We start from the raw sequence: 12,923 nt of genomic DNA, 5'->3' as shown, positions 1-12,923 counted from the left end.
GCTAAAAGACAGAAAAAGTGTAGTGCTGCCAGTAAGGCACAAGGTTTCCTTGATAGTTTTGTTTTCAATCAGTGGCAACTCGCAAGTCACATATAGTGCAGGCATGCTGCTTGCAGCAAGTGTCAAAAAGCAGACTTGAAGCATAACAGCAACACATTCACAATTTGTGTAACTATTCACATCAATGTGAAACAAATGAAGATGTTTGGACTGTACATTATCAATGCTCTAGCTCAGGACATTATAATTAGTAAAAAATCAGCTCCAATTAAAGTTAATTCTGAGGCCCCATATCAAATCTGAAATTTCTACTAGAAAAAGATGTTCAGTTTTATATCAAAGAGACACGTCTCCTCCTGTATATGACACAGCTGTCTTCCTGAGAAAATTACACGTCTGAATTCCAAACAGACGGATCCTTTAATCCCTCTGTTTCTAAGCTTCTGACTGCTCCTGCAGCAGCGCAGCCTTTGAAATAGAGTAATTGAAGGCTGACATAAAATGTGCAGCGAGATCCTTACCTGGTACATCTGCCCCAGTTTAACATTTTTATGGATTTCTGGGCAAATTAAAAAAAGCAGCTCAAAGAAAGGAGGAAACATGCGGGCCAATTAAACAAATACTTTATAAAGACAAGACCCAGCTGACTTGTGAGGTTTTATCAGGTCAGTTTCAGTCTTATCCGGACAGGATTCAATAATGTCCTCTTTTGCAGGAGCTAAAATTCATAAGCCATGGTGGTGTTTTTCTCCTCTCCTCCACTGTCAGATTTCCAAGCCAAATTACCTACTGTTTTCACCAAACTCAGCAGTCATTTGTTGAATTTAGTCATGTCTGGAGACAAATGCTTAGCTGGTTTTTCCAGGCAGATGTCACAGTATTTTTGCCCGTTGCTACTCGCCGCTTTTCGTCTTCGAGCACATCCATATTGAACATCTTACAAATCGCTACACAGTGACACTCTGAATGTTTTTCAACCACAGACTTGGTGGCAGAACTTTGTCTCCATCCTCTCTACACTGAGAGAGCCTTAGCATGTGGAGAAACAAAGAGGAAAGTCTACTGGAGAATGAAGATAAATCACCTTATATTATCATACAACTACACAGTATCATTAAAGCCTTTCTTTAAACACACAATGTCATCAACATGGGACCACACATGACACAAACTAGAAATCAGAGCTCAAAACTTGTGCCTCCTATAGTAATTTTACTAGGCTTTAACACTGAGGAGATGCGTAATTGTTTTGTTTACAGATGTCTCCCTGTTAAACTACTCCATTGTATCCTTAATTGTCTTTAGATTTACAGGGAATCGTCTTTTATAGGTGCTCCTTTGGGATTTTATTGTCGTCTGGCTTTTTCTCCATCCTGTCCTGCTGAATTACTTTACTACAGTTCTTCATCAGCACCTTCATCAGCACCACTTTAATCCTGTTTGAATACACATCTTCGTGTTCTTCCGGGCAAATGTTGCCTGACGTTGGAAAAAAAAGATTTTTGACCGCTGCAACTCGCTGTTTTTGGTCTCCTAGCATACGTCAGAGACCCTCCTCCAGATATCAAACACTTCCCGAATGGCAAAACGGAAAACAGATACGTTCGAGGAATCTCTCACCCAGTTACTCAGCCTGGGTGCTAAACGCCATATGCTACCTGAGAGAGGAATGTCAGAAATGGAAAGAAAATAAAGTTAATAAGAAAAGCCAGACCCTGCAGGCTCATTAAAGGGGTGATTATAAATCTGATTCAGATTCAGATTCCTTTATTGATCCCAGGGGGAAATTGCAGTCCATGTAATGTAATGGCAACTAAAAGTATAGAACGTTACTTTATATTTACGGCATTCGGCTGACGCTCTTAACCAGAGCGACTTACAATTGGATCAATTTTTTACACAGGCAGGCCAAGGCGGTGTTAGGAGTCTTGCCCAAGGACCCTTATTGGTATAGTGTAGGGTGTTTGCCCAGGTGGGGATTGAACCCCAGTCTACAGTGTAGAAGGCAGAGGTGTTAATCACTACACTAACCAACCACAGATATTCACAGATGCACAACGACATCAGCATTTTAGAAATAATGACTAGCTGTATCACTGCCAGTTCTTTAAAGATCTGCTAAATTCTGAAAAATTTAATATGACTTACTAGAAACTCACTTTCCGCCCGAAGACTGCTGGGATAGGCTCCAGCAACCCCGCGACCCTGACAGAGAAGCGACTTAGAAAATGGATGGATGGATGGATAGAAACTCACTTGTCCTGCAGTCATTTTATCACTGAGGAGACGTTGAGAAACTTTTGCACAGATGTCCCTATGATGAATTAACCCAGTCCGAACAAGGCTTTAGAGAATGCAGTGTAGGCTGCACTAGTTAAACTTTCATTCTGACTTTTAAAAGCTTCTGCCCAGGCCGAGGGAACAACCGTGGCAAACCGCACTTGTAAAAATCCCCATATAGGCTGCTGCACGCATCTTGGCTTGCTGAGCCTCTGATCCTGCTCTTCCGCTCAGGATGATAAATTGGAGCTACCTGTGGAAAGCTAATGGAGCATTTAGACCTTTCCTCATTCAAAGCTAATGAAGCACTGCTTAAACCTTCCTCCATTCATCTTATACTGTCCCAGTGCCCTTTAGGACTGCAGGATAAGGACAAAACACTAGTATTGCAGCTATATTGCTACATATTGCAACTGCAATAATGTATTAAAATGTGGCATTTTTGTGTATTTTTATACTCATAAGCTTTTTTGTTTTGTTTTTTTTTTCTACACCAAAACAGTTCATATTCACTTTTACATGACCACTCTTCTTTACTTTTTGCTACTGTGCCTTTAAGACTGACATATGTAAACGACCTCTGGTCTGATTGGCTGTCCTGTATTGTGCCTCATTCACAAAGCAGTCTAGGCTGAAATACTCCTTCTAAGTTCAATATTAATGAGCGGCGCTAAACTGCTGCAAGCTGAATAGGCAGATCTATATAAATGTGTGGGTTTTTGTGACATCACAAAATCAGTACAATCAAAATAGGCAATTGTGCTGCTTAGTTTCCAGATATGGAATGTATAGACTGTGGAGTGAATGGCAGATTTTGAAACTTTAACAGCGTTTGCCCTCTAAATCAATCCTTTCTATTTTACAAAATCAAGAATCCCTTGGTTTTCCACAATATGGGTCCTTTAAAGATTAGCCTACATCAGTCCGAACAAAGAAAATTACTGTGAACTTTCATGAATAACGCACCCAAACACCCACAGGAGCGCTTCAGGAAATATGATTGTTCAATATATATATAGTTACTGCACAGGCCAACAGCACAATAACAATAAACAAATGACTAACAGCTCTACTGCCCATCCGAGCCCACATTCTCTCAATATGGGGCGGCTCCTCACTCACATAGGAGACAACTGTTATAAGTTACGAGAATATAAGGTAACACACTTTGAAACTGAAGCTGTGTGATGTCCAGCCACACGCTCTGCAAGCTGGCACGACACTCTGCTGTCAGACAGCGTCCTTTCCCCAGGCTTCCCCATGAAAGAACAAGGCACAAATCCCACTCTGTCTCATTGCACGCTGCAGTAAAAGGTACTATTTCTCACACTGTGAAGAGATTCTCTGGGGGTCTGCTTTGGCTTTTAGGCTGTCTAACAAACCCACACATGCTGGGACAGATGAACAAACACAACTCGCTGTTCCTCCTGCTCCAGCCCACACACACCAAGCCTCTGTGTGCTGTGAACAAATCCACTAAATGGACGTTCTGCGTCACAAATACTAGGGAACAGTGCCTACACTTCAAAAGTTTGCCTTCTTTTTACATTCGCCAGATGTTTTTGCACTGTCATTTTTTCATTTAAAGGGTTAGTGCACAGATGTTTCAAAACGTCTGCACAATTCAGCCGTTCAGAGTGTTCTGATGTGAAATAACCCACTGTAGAAAAACACAACATACTGTGGTGCTTATAAGAAGCAGTGGATGCAGGACTACAATGAGAATAAGCCATTTTACTTACTATCAAAAATGACCAATGATCCTAGGAGTTTCTACCGAGTTTACATTTGTGATGTTGATTATGGCAAAATTGTGGTAAATCTGAAAAAACATGTATTTTTTAGGGACTATTTAACTCAAAATCCTTCATGTATCTCTCCACCATGGGTAGATCTCAAAAAATATATATTTTAGTTTAAAATCTTATCATAGACTATCAAAATGGTCATAAAACAGTGTCTCAGATATCAAGCAGCACACACACAATTTTAATTTCATCAGGTAAGTGGTAGATTCAGTAAAAGCAGAGAGGTCTGGGGTGAAACAGCAGCGGAAAGTGATTGATGCTGTTCTTCTCAGGGACATTCCATCTCTCTCTCATTTCCGCTCATGCATTTCCACCCAATCCCCCCGTGCACTGACCAATCAGAGCACAGCAGACCAGAGGCCATGCCACCTGACCCCGACGCTTACATTCCTCTGCCCTCTCACTGTCTAGAATGACACTGAAAAAAAACACACACACACACACATACACACACACACACACAGCTCCTTTCGCCCTCCCACACTGCCTCACTGGCCCTCCTGCCACGTCTCAGCCTCTCTCTCTCTCTCTCTCTCTCTCTCTCTCTCTCTCTCTCATTTCTTGACTTTGTTCTCTGTTTGTTTGTGACAAGAGCATACCCTAAATACCAAGCGTCTTAAATACCTCATGCTAGAAACTCTTACCACTTTTAAAGGAGGCAAAAATGAAACATACCATTCACCCCCGAGTCCATAATCTACATATCGCTGTTGTTGGAACAAAACCTTATATCTCCAAAATGGTAACTTTACAGGAGAAGGAAAAAACATACTCCGCTTTTAATGTAAGTCAATGGAACCAGACGTCTTTCAAAGTCATTTTGGGTCATTTCTTTTGGCTCATTCATCATGAAATATACAGACAATATATAGGATGACGGGTTCTTTCATGTGATGGCAAAAACTGAAAAATGACAAAAATGGAGATACGAGGTTTCGTTCTGACAGCAGCGATATGAAAAATAAGCTTTAATTAAATACGTTTTCATTGTTTTTGTGACATCATGTTAAAAAAACAAACAAAAAACAATCACACATATTGACTTATTGGGCCTCATTCACCAATATCTTCCTAATTTTTTCTTAAATTTGTTCTTGCAAAAGGTCCTGGAAAAACGTCAGAATTGTCCACACCTTTGTGCTCTTGAGTGAGTGTAGATTCTGTTCTTACCTAAAAACAAAACCCAAATAAGAAACCACTGGTGAATGTCAGAATCTTCTTTTTAGAAGACGTTTTTCCTTAAGAACAGCTGCTGAATGGGGCCCATTGAGTCTCAGTAGTTCAGCCCAGGCTGTTTTTCGAATGAGGAACAATACAGTTCGGCTAATCAGCAGAGAAATCATGTACATAATTCAGTCTTACAGGCGGAGTAAAAAAGTCAAAGGATAAAGCAAGTTGGGAGATTCAGGATGTAAAAATGCATTACAATTGTTTTATTGTTGATACATTAACCCACCCAAACATCATAAATACTAGGAAATAATGTAGGATACTGGCCTTTAAACTTTATTTTCACTCATATTTTACGTCCTTTTACTTTCTTTCCCATTTAAGAAATAGTTTAAGATATAGTCCAGTTCTCTGACCATTTTCTGAATTATAGTTTCACACTGACTTGAATTTACAAGTCAAGCTATATCTGAGGGACTGTACTTGACCAAGCGTTATAACTTGAAATCAATCTAGAATGTTTTTCCCACGTCCTTCTCAAACTAGTAGTTTCACAGGGAAAATAACAGCAAAAGCCAAGAGCTCTTCCAGCTCACCCAGCCTGCTCTCTTAACGAAGGAATAAACAGTTCTACAGAGCGATTCCAGAGCAGGTTCTTGGTTCCAGCATCTGCTACATTCTATTAAAACAGCAGCATGCACTATATTAAAACATATAGTATTAAACCACTCCCTTCAAACAATCACCCATAAATTCAGGCCTGCATGTCCCAAATTTAAACAACGACCAGACAGCTGTTCATTGTGGTCATAGTGCCTCCCCTCTGGAGAGACCCTATTTGGACTTGCCCAGCCTGGATTGGCTCACTTCATTCCCAGCTCCACCCTGGCGCTGCCCATTCACTATCATTTTCACCTGCAGCCTGTTCTAGACTCATTATGTCTGTATAAACTCTCCCCTGTTTGGCATCTCTCTTGCTGTAGTTCTCTGTGCTCTTGGTTTCCTTGTTCCTAATCTCCTCTCTACCAGTGATGGTGAGCTAAAGCTTTATGTACTAAAACTTTCTGGTAAATTGTGTTGAAAAATGGACTACAGGCCCTAGTAGTCAAATAAATGCAGTCCTATGTAGCACATAAAACTGCTTTTAATGACCACGCAGTGTGTGAAATGTGGACCTATAAAAAAACAATTACAAAATAAATGGCTGATGTAAGCCGTGTCAAATAACGGAAATCTTGGAATTCTTGTATTACCGTACCACTTATTTAGCTGAGCTCGAGCTCAAATAAACAAGCATTGCTGACCTTTAGACCGACCTCTACATGTCTTACAGCAAGTTAAAGGTTAGAACTTCTGTTTTCATTATGACCCATGGGCAAGGGCATCTTCTGCTTTCTCCTAGTCATGCAGAACTGCCTTGACCCAGTGGATAAAAACCCATTGTTTGTAGTGACGTAAACATGGTTTCAAAGTTAACAACTAGGAAAAATAATAGCAGTCAGCTTAAATAATTGCGCTCATTACACGTTGTTATAATTGTGACAGGCCTATGTGTGTTACAGTGCCGGACTCAGCTGCTGACCAGTGAAGCGTGGTGAGGTACATGGAAGAAACACCATGGACCAGGGCTTCACTTTCTGGAGCCAAAGGAACTCCCTTCGGCCTGCGGGTGTAAACTTGGAGGACTTCTTTTTCAATTCCGGTGAGGCTGTTTAAATTGGTTTCAACGGTAGGGAGTCCAGACGAAAGGACAAGACGAACTGAGAAAAGTATCAAGACTTTAAGTGACTGGGTTTGAGTTTGGAAAGTTTGGGCCATGAACTTTTGTTTTCTGTTTTCATGACTGCTGTTTGATTAGTGGGCAAATGTGTTTGTGACTATGTTTATATAACTTGCTGGTATTTGAGGCCTGACCACATTACATTACCCTAAACTATAAAACAGGGAATTCTTTGGCCCTTACCCCTAAATTCTATGTACTACGTAATTCTGTGCGCTGGCAGGACTCTCAGAGGGTAGGTTACATAATAGTTGTACTTCATTTGTACTACTTTTAATTCATCATGTCTAAGAGTAACTCTAGACACAGTGAATGGGGCTGTGGGACTGAACAGGTTTCCATTTGGTCAAATTTCCTTCTCAAAGCGATCACTCTGGCTCTAGATCATCTCGTACACTGCTCCACTGAGACACTCATTTATGGCCTGGAAGCTAGCTCGCTCAGTCTGTGCTGTTACTCAGCAGAATCTGTCCAGACGGACCCATTAGCCTCGGGTGAACACACTAATAGGACGTTATATACGAGGGGCTGAATTAGGCATGGGGTGCATGTGAAACAGCCATAAACCTCCTATAAAAACATCACTGTAGACATAATTTGCTCACTTTAGTATGTAAGGTTGCTAGCTGTGGATCTGTTCCCAGACCACAGCATTAAGCAGCCCTCACCCCACGCCCCCACCAAACCCCCTGTGGGGCCATGAGCCCCCACTGCATGCTAATACCAGCTAAGCTCTCTTAGGCCTGCAAAACAAGACAGATGGCTCCTGACCTTTTGCCATTTGCTCTATATAGTGGAGATTCTCTCCTCTCTCTCTAAACATATGAGCAGCCTCACACAGGCAGATATAAAAGGCTAATATTAGGTATAAATAGAGGGACTGTTAGGATGGTTGGAGTAATTGGAAGCTTAGGGTGTTTAATGCATCAGGAATGCGAGGCATTTCCAGTAGGAATCTTAGACACGTAAACCTTGGCCTGTATTAGACTTGTTTGGTACTTTTCTGGAGGATTAGATGACGGAGAGGTGCCCTGAATATTTTTCAGGTTAGTTCTGCACATTTTTGCCATAATATGCGCTGGTTATTTTATAGAATGTAACTACTACACCCTGTTTTACAGCTAATAAAGCTTTAAGAACCAAACTTCTGATTCAAAGCAGCCGAAAAAGTTGCCGAAAAAGGGTTCTTTGGTGTGATGCCGTAGAAGAACCACTTTCTGCTCCCTCACAAAGCTTGTAATAGGTGGTTTAAACCGTTTAGGTACCCAAAATTGTTCTAAGTTCCCTTTTCAACTTATTTATTTTTAAGAACATTCATGTTTATTAAGACTTTTTTTTTTTCCATTTTCAAGGCAAAGATCCTAAAGACAAGATCAAAGAACCATTTTTATAAATGAGATGTGAGTATGGTGAAGCTTTTTAAAGTTTAAAGAACCTCTGAATAATGTAGGTCCTATCTCAATTGAACATTTTCCTTAGATCCATACATACAAGCCAAGAACCACTTATATATACGTACATATAAGCCCACAGCGTAATGGGTTAAACCACGTCAAAGTGAGAGAAGCCTTCTACAGCCACAGTCTTAAGCACTGCTGGCAACTGTAAACTCGAACCTGATGTTTCCACTGCACAATACAATGAACAATAGTGAAATACTGACCCACGGATCATACGACTGTAAGACTACTGGATCTTCTCTCACGTCTTTCCGATACACAGACATACCAGGCCAATGGCAACACAAACACAGAGCAGCAACTGTTCCCTGTGTGCTATGAGATGCATCCTCAGTTACCTTGATGAGTGCAGCCAGGTCACGCAGTAGAGTGGGCTTCTGCTGAACAAGGCTGACCAGGTAGAGCAAAGTCTGCTCTCTGCTCTTATCTGCATGTCGCATGCGCTCAGGCCGGGGGGCAGATGTTTGCCTCTGGTTCATGGTTAGTTCCCAGGTCAGCGTGATCAAGAAGGAGCCTACATTCAGAGCTGCACCGATTCCCACCTCGTGTTTGAACGATCACAAGAGCAACGCCAGCTCCTCTCAGGACTCCCCTCAAGAGGCGGGACTTTAGGTCAAAGAGGGAGGAGCTAAACCTCTGTGCACTGCCTGATGCTGACAGCAAGCCCTCCTTTTGTGATGCACAACTTCAGAGCACCAGTAGCTCAAAGTGACCGCGTGCTTCTTGACTCTCTTTGCGTTTTCTCCCAGTTTAACAACTGATTAGCTAATCAGGTCATTACAAGCACTTACTGAGTTAAAGTGAGTGTTTCATCCAGAAAACACTACACTATACAGAGCTGCAAACCACTGACTTAAATCAAGGGCCTACATAAAGAAATACATCCATCCATCCATTTTCTAAGCCGCTTCTCCGTCAATGTCGCAGGGGGTGCTGGAGCCTATCCCAGCAGTCTTCGGGCGGAAGGCAGGATACACCCTGGACAGGTCGCCAGTCCATCGCAGGGCAGACAGACACTCACACACTCACACCCAGGGGTAATTTAACATGTCCAATTGGCCTGACTGCATGTCTTTGGACTGTGGGAGGAAACCGGAGAACCCGGAGGAAACCCACACAGACACGAGGAGAACATGCAAACTCCACACAGAGAGGACCCCGATCACCCGGCCGGGGAATCAAACCCAGGCCCTCAGTGCTACCCACCACACCACCGTGCTGCCCGAGGCCTGGTCTAATCTGATATCAGCAATGACTGATGATGCTTCAAAGGCTACAACTGCTGTGTTGGAAAGAGAACCAGAGAGGACTAATTTAACTTTAAACGGCGAAATATTAAATCATATTTGTGTGTGTAATTTTAAATTCTATCTTAATAGATTACTACAGGGCAGTAATAATCCATTAGGCTATGGCAGAGCGAATTCCTGACCGTCTCTACTGGGACTCCCCCCCCCCCCCCCCCCCCCCCCCCAACCCCCCAGAGTGTGACATACTATCTTCTAAATATAATCCATGCAAAGTGTCCTGATGGTGCAACTGTAAAAGTCAATACTTCTACAGCTGAATTCCAGAGTCTGTCCACTATAAAAAAAACATTAACCCCCACAAGCAGGATCTCATGATTGCATGTTTTCAGTTACAAACTTAGTATTACTTCAACTTTCAAAAGTTTATTACATAAAGATGCAGTGTTGCTCAGTATTTTATTTATTATGTAAGGGTGTAGCAAGAATTTAGTTGCGGCGGTGTTTCGATTCAATTTATTTTTTTAGTATCGCAAAAATCCGAAGTGGCAGGGATAAAAAAAGGTCTAATGTTATGTTAATATTTTTATTTGAGGTCTATTACACCTTTCAAAATGATAAAACTGCAAGATTTAAAACTAAAGCTAAAACTACCGCAATTTAACACTCTTGCCGTAGACACTTATACAACAAGATGCATCTTTTTTTACATCCCCACTAAGATATGATTTCATGAGATTTGTGTTAAACCTTAAATTATCTTACATTGTTATTTATTAAAGTTTAAGAAGCATAAAAGCTACAAATAACAAACGCTACAGATGTGTGTGTGTGTGTGTGTGTGTGTGTGTGTGTGTGTGTGTGTGTGTGTGTGTGTGTGTGTGTGTGTTTACTGGGGCTTGAAAGGAGACGGTAAAACAGCCTCTGCAATTTCCCCCTGGGATCAATAAAGGAATCTGAATCTGAAAAACTGAGCCAGTCATTAAACCACACAGCCCAAAAAGTACCTAACCTAGCCAGGTACTCAAACACCAACAGTGAGTTGAATGATATTGTTTCTAATGCATAATTAATTCCAAGATATTGTGGAGAGTAGCTAACAGATACTTGATTACAGACAGGCTTGGCTACATCAGGTTTTTCCAAAGCATTTATTCTGAAGCGCGTATGTTTTTCAGTATCCTGTTAAGTTCCGACAGCAGCTGTCATGATGATGGAGGCTGATGACCAGCATCTCTCCCAATAAAGAAATTATGGCATGGATTGCAAATCGGCACAAAATCTGAGATGAATAATCCCTCTGGTGGAAAGCTGCAGGTTGGAGTCATGTTCAGAAATAAACTGCCTTAGAGAGAAAGCAGTGCATATTCATTGTGTGAAGTCTTTTAGCAGATATTCGTTGCTCTTCACTGACTTGGTTACTTGAGCTGAGAAAGTCATTAGTGACCCAGATAATCTGTATTAAGAAAACTGAAGCTGCATTTTGCCTTCTGACAATTCTATCTCTCTCTTGCTGTGAGGAGGATCACTGTTAATCTGTCCCCAAGCACGGAATCAGATGCAATACAATGCTTCTCAAACTGATCCTCAGGGATCCACAGACAGTCCACTTTTTACCTCGAATACCAGTAATAAGCAACAATATGGACTGGGGGTCCTTAAGGACCAGCTGTAACCACTGTAATATAACACAGGAAACGTAGATGGTCACAATACTTTTAACTATGCTATTCAAACTGGGAGCAGTCATGGGCTGGAGGTTAGGGAACCAGCCTCGTGACCAGAAGGTCGCCGGTTTGATCCCCAGAGCCGACAGCACATGACTGAGGTGTCCTTGAGCAAGACACCTAACCCCCAACTGCTCCCCGTGCGCTGTGGATAGGGCTGCCCACTGCTCCGGCAAGTGTGCTCACTGCCCCCTAGTGTGTGTGTGCTCACTAGAGTGTATGTGGTGTTTCACTTCACGGATGGGTTAAATGCAGAGGTGGAATTTCCCCGTTGTGGGACTAATAAGGCTCACTTAATCTAATTTAATCTAAACAATAATCCACTTATTGGAACAGGTCAAACAAACATTTTAACATGGCTAAAAACAAATGGAAGACACCAATCAGCATGACTGACACTCTATTTCAGGGGCTGAATCCAGGGCCTGGAGGGCTGGTGTCCAGCACAGTTTGGTAAGTCCCCAAATCAATCGCATCTACTAAACCAGACAATTAATAGATGAGTTTGAACCAGGTTTGAGCAGATAAAACACCAAACTGCTCTGGACCTCAAACCTCCAACCCCAGAACTGAACCGGTTCTATTTACACAAAACTAATTGATGGCTATTCATTTTCATTCGTTGTTTAGCAGCGATGCACCAAAATACAAGTTCTTGGCAGACATGAACAGTGATGACAAATCACTTGTCTAATGTTCCTGACAGAAAGCATGACAGAGTTCAACTTGACCGTGACTGTCACCCTGCTGCTGCTCAAACCAGGGGTTCTTAACCTGGGGGTCCTGACATGGACATGGTGGCAAGAGTGGTGCTACCAAGACATAAATCTTATAAAACGAAGAAAATCATTTTTGATGAGCGCATGCACAAAACGACAGGCTAATATTATGAATTTCTATTATAGCGGAAGGGTTTTGGTTATATTAAGTTTTCGCTAAACTAGAAGCAGTTTGTCAGGGGAAGGTTAAATATCTGTGGTTGGTGGCAAAGTAAAAGCTCAGGAATGCAGGCCTAGTCATTAACTGAGCAGACTTGCTCTTTGACAATTCTTGTGTAACGTGTGTGTGTGTGTGTGTGTGTGTGTGTGTGTGTGTGGGAGCCATGAAAATGATATGTAAAGGCATATCTACTCTTTGTATTAGTTGGACTTTTTGGTCAAAATTTTCTAACAGAGTCTGAATCTCGACCAGATGCACTCTCAACCCCAGTGACGACACACGCACGTGCACTCTCTGCCACAACGGCAGAAGCAGCCAAATGGCACGTTAACTTTTGGCTGCGGCTGCTCAGCAACGTCATCACTTAATCCTTTTTTCGTCCATAACATTACATTTAATGTACCTCCCTGTTGAAAACAACCCTAGAACCCATTAAAAGTGTCCTGGGTTCCTGGTTCTTTTCAGTAGTCACTAACTGTGTTCTGTGTTTTCCTGATGGGTGGATATTACAG

The 12,923-nt window shown here is 41.9% G+C and overlaps 1 protein-coding gene and 1 long non-coding RNA gene across 5 annotated transcripts in view; one reads left to right on the top strand and one right to left on the bottom strand.

Moving 5' to 3' along the window:
* Positions 1-12,923, bottom strand: part of phldb1b (pleckstrin homology-like domain, family B, member 1b) — a 112,790-nt gene that overhangs the window by 39,435 nt on the left and 60,432 nt on the right. The gene's annotated exons all lie outside the window — the stretch shown is intronic.
* Positions 6,219-11,100, top strand: LOC108435286. Of its 2 annotated transcripts, XR_001858432.1 has the most exons (4): positions 6,219-6,292; positions 6,821-6,960; positions 8,391-8,438; positions 10,924-11,100. It is a non-coding gene; the product is annotated as an uncharacterized LOC108435286 (long non-coding RNA). The 2 variants fall into 2 exon arrangements; XR_001858433.1 differs by lacking the exons at positions 8,391-8,438; positions 10,924-11,100 and adding an exon at positions 8,160-8,239.

This window comes from Pygocentrus nattereri, chromosome 17, assembly GCF_015220715.1.
Source record: "Pygocentrus nattereri isolate fPygNat1 chromosome 17, fPygNat1.pri, whole genome shotgun sequence".
Lineage (NCBI taxonomy): Eukaryota > Metazoa > Chordata > Actinopteri > Characiformes > Serrasalmidae > Pygocentrus > Pygocentrus nattereri.
Note: the sequence above shows the minus strand (reverse complement) of the source record. Positions and strands in the feature narration are given on the sequence as shown.